A 5,000-nucleotide genomic window follows, 5' to 3' on the forward strand; every position below is an offset into this window, starting at 1 on the left:
GAACTTTTGAAGTTCTACTGATTAGGAAGATCATTCCATATATATATATATATATATATATATATATATATATAATATATATATATATATATATATATATATATATGTATGTATGTTTTTATGTTGACCAGGCTGACATGAGTCTTTATATAGTTTACATATGACATATCTATTTTTGACGTTGTTAATAGTTTATATATGACATACCTATTTTGACGTTGTTACTGTTTTTAGAATGATTTATTGCTAATTTGTTCTCATCATTTATCTATTTGCATATTTCCTTTCCTCACTGGGCTATTTTTCCCTATAATGGAGGTCTTGGGCTTATAGCATCTTGCTTTTCCAACTAGGGTTGTAGCTTGCCTGGTAAAAATAATAATAATAATAATAATAATAATAATAATAATAATAATAATAATAATAAAGGAACAATGGTGGTTTACACTGCCCTATTCCTTGTCACTGGTTCACATATTTCTAATCTATTCAGTCTAAGTACCTTTATTTTTTTTCCAATGATATATATATATATATATATATATATATATATATATATATATATATATATATCATAGGAGAGCGTTTATAGAAAAATAATATATATATAAATATACACTGTATATATATATGCAATGATTTCTGAGGCATCACACTTATGTCAGCTAAAAAAGTATGTAGTATGCTTATTCTAAAGACTGATGAAAAGCTAAGATGAACAAACAGGATTTAGGAAATGTTGAGGTTGTACTGACCAAATTCCAATTTTAAGAAATGTTGTACAGCAATGTGTAGAATATAGAAATTAACTTTTGATGGTATTTGTGGACATGAAAAAGCCTTTGATAGTGTATTGTATACCGGACAATTTTGTGGTGAGTCCTGCGTTATTAAACTATTCCTCTTAAATATGTAAATTTAATCAAGTCTGTTCATGAGCATAGCAAGTGCAAAGTCAATGTTAATTGAGTCTTATCGAATGAATTTCCAGTGAACAGCGGAGTACTCCATGGAATGCGTTGTCACCTATACTGTTTATCCTCCTCATGGATTTTGTAATGCGTAGAACAGTCGGAGATGGTGGAGAAGGATTGGACTGGATTGGTGATAGGAATTTAGCAGACCTAGAGTATGCTGATGATGCTGTCCTTGTTAGCAAAACACCACAGGATTTGCAATGCTTCCTTACCAGAATGCATTAAAATTTCACACGAGGTTAGACAAAGATAAATAGAAGAAAGACAGGTGTGATGAGAACGGAATATGCAATAGAAGATGAAATATCAATGGAAGAAGAAAGGATTAATGAGGTAGAATCATTCAAGTATTTAGGAACTATGATCTCTCATACAGGGTCTTTAGATTTGGAGTTTAGTGAAAGATTGAACATAGCAAATCAGACAATGGCTATAGTCAAACCAAACGAAGGCGGCGGGTGAGGGAAGCTCTTTTCTTAATGTATCGCATTTCCATCAAAACATTTCGGACATCATACCTTCAAGACCACCCGGTAAAGATATGAGCGACGAATCTGACCTGTGTATTAACTGACTTGTCATACCAGAGTAATCCTCTCTTTGCCCAATTGTAGTTTGACATTTAGCTTTTCAACTTCTGGTTATTTCCATTTTTTTAGTTTTAGTTCTCAATTTAGGGGGGAAAATTTGCAATCACATTAGTTTAATGTAAATTTTGTTAATTTCAAGACAACCAAGTTCTCTCTCTCTCTCTCTCTCTCTCTCTCTCTCTCTCTCTCTCTCTCTCTCTCTCTGTTCACACATACAGACACACACACACACACACACACACACACACATATATATATATATATATATATATATATATATATATATATATATATATATATATATATACATATACATACATTTATATATATATATATATATATATATATATATATATATAAATATATATATATATATATATATATATATAAAATGTGTATGCATGTATCATATATACAATAGTTATATATAATTAAAGCTAGAGGAGCAATCCTATGAATAAGACACGGGGGTCTTAAGGAAAAGTATTTTTGAATGACTTGTAATTTACCAATGTCCTCCCTGTGTATCTCGGGTTGTCCTAGAATCAAAATCCTTCCACGGTTTTTAATTGCTTTCCACTGACCACCTAGAAAAAAAAAAAGAGCTTAAAAGGACAATATATCCGGGATTATGACTGACGGAACCCACCCACCTTTAAGACTCTAATCCATCTTCTGTTTCAGGATTTCACTCAACCGAAAACTCCATGTAAAATGACCGAAATCGTCAGAGTTCGACACGATATATTCTGTGTCTCACCCGACACTTTCGTTTGTTTTGACCACGGTTTAGATATACATAGACCTTGGGTTTGACCAACTAAAATTTGGAAATCAAATCGACTGAAATTACATATAAAAGTCAGACTATATATCAGTTTAGTGAGATCTGTGTTACTGTATGGACATAGAGTCATGGTATGAAAACGAAACAATCTCCAATAGATTTAGTTGATTTGAGAACAAAGCCCTCAGAAGGATATTGGGAGTTAAATGGCAGGACAGGATTAGAAATGAAACTATAAGAGATTACCTGAGTGCCATATGTGGATGAGATCATGATGAGGGGTAGATGGAAATCGTCTGGACATTGATTAGTTCACTAAATTTTTAACTGGGCTCCACAAGGCACTAGAAGAGTTGGAAGACTCGCGCCTATATGAGTGAGGTCTATGAAGCATGAAGTAGAAGATAATGAATGGAGAAGTATTGCTTTAAAAGCTCAAAATAGAGACGACTGGCGAAATCTAACTGAGGTCCTTTTCGTCAATAGGCGTACATATACATACTTATTCATGTACAGTACGGTATGTATATTCAAATATGTAACTAGTGCATTGTTTTAAATATATATACACTTATATATACATATACATACACATTATATATGTTTATACCTAAATTTTTATATACATCGCATATATATATATATATATATATATATATATATATACAGTATATATACAGTATATATATATATATATATATATATATATATATATATATATATATATATGTATACAATAATAATAATAATAATAATAATAATTTCTTCTAGAAAGTGTTGGCTCCAACGTTAAAACCACACATCTATCATATCCCATTTATACATCCACATATTACAGAAAGTTCCTTAACAGTAGTAGTAGTAGTAGTAGTAGTAGTAGTAGTAGTAGTAGTAGTAGTAGTAGTAGTAGTAGTAGTAGTAAAGCAAAAAAATTATTCGAAAAGTTTCCCGTATTCCAATTTTTTTTTTTCAAATATATGTACATATTGTGGATTTACATTCCCAATAATATTATCATCATTATCATGATTTTTATTTCAAGGCATTGGCATGTCTGAGGCCTTTGCCCGACAGTGGACTAGAAGCTGCTGCATTTGTTGTTGTTTTTGTTGTTATAATTCAATTATTATTATGTCAAAGGAAAAAAACTAATCTATCAGAAACTTTCCTAATTTACTTCACCAAAAGTTCCTCTAGTGAAAAAGCAGCAGCCAGATTTGAAAATGTTAATTAAACCCCCTCTCCACCTCTAATAACAGAAATAAAACTCCCTTTAGAAATTAAAAAATCGTTAAAAACGTGAAAAAAAAATGCTTAAAACGTAAAAAAATCCGTGGAAATTTTTTAAAAAATCCTTAAAAACATAAAAAAGAAATCCTTACAAACATAAAAATAAATCCTTAAAAACTTGAAAATTTTTTTAAAAACGTTAAAAAAATCCTTAAAAACGTAAAAAATCATTAGAAACGAAAAAAAAAAAATCCTTAAATACGTAAAATCATTCTTAAAAAGGTAAAAAAAAAATCCTTAAAAACGTAAAACAAAATCCTTATAAACCTAAAAAACCTTAAAACGTAAAAAATCCTTAACGTAAAAAAAATCCTTAAAAAACTTGAAAAATCATTAAACCGATCACGTCAATCAACGTCACCATCAAACCATAGAACCGGATAATAATCCCCCAGCCCTAGGTTGTAAATTATTATTATTATTACTTGCTTAGCAACAACCCTAGTTGGAAGAGCAGGATGTTATAAGCCCAGGGGCTCCCACAGGGGAAATAGCCCAGTGAGGAAAGGAAACAAGGAAAATATATAATATTCCAAGAACAGTAACATTAAAATGAATATTTCCTATATAAACTATAAAAAACTCTAACAAAATAAGAGTAAGAGAAATATGATAGAACAGTGTGCCCGAGTGTACCCTCAAGCAAGAGATCTCTAATCCAAGACAGTCGAAGACTCTCTCTCTCTCTCTCTCTCTCTCTCTCTCTCTCTCTCTCTCTCAAGTGTACCTTTGTGAATAAACCTACTACTCTCTCTCTCTCTCTCTCTCTCTCAGGTGTACCTTTGTGCATAAACCTACTCTCTCTCTCTCTCTCTCTCTCTCAGAAGTACCTTTGTGCATAGACCTACTCTCTCTCTCTCTCTCAGGAGTACCTTTGTGCATAAACCTACTCTCTCTCTCTCTCTCTCTCTCTCTCTCTCTCTCTCTCTCTCTCTCTCTCTCTCTCTCTCAGAGGAGTACCTTTGTGCATAAACCTACTCTCTCTCCCTCTCAGGAGTACCTTTGTGCATAAACCTACTCTCTCTCTCTCTCAGGAGTACCTTTGTGCATAAATCTACTCTCTCTCTCTCTCTCTCTCTCTCTCTCAGGAGTACCTTTGTGCATAAACATACTATCTCTCTCTCTCTCTCTCTCTCTCTCAGGAGTACCTTTGTGCATACACCTACTCTCTCTCTCTCTCTCTCTCTCTCTCTCAGGAGTACCTTTGTGCATAAACATACTATCTCTCTATCTCTCTCTCTCTCTCTCTCAGGAGTACCTTTGTGCATAAACCTACTCTCTCTCTCTCTCTCTCTCTCTCTCTCTCTCTCTCAGGTGTACCTTTGTGCATAAACCTATTCTCTCTCTCTCTCTCTC

The sequence above is a fragment of the Palaemon carinicauda genome, chromosome 29, assembly GCF_036898095.1.
Source record: "Palaemon carinicauda isolate YSFRI2023 chromosome 29, ASM3689809v2, whole genome shotgun sequence".
Lineage (NCBI taxonomy): Eukaryota > Metazoa > Arthropoda > Malacostraca > Decapoda > Palaemonidae > Palaemon > Palaemon carinicauda.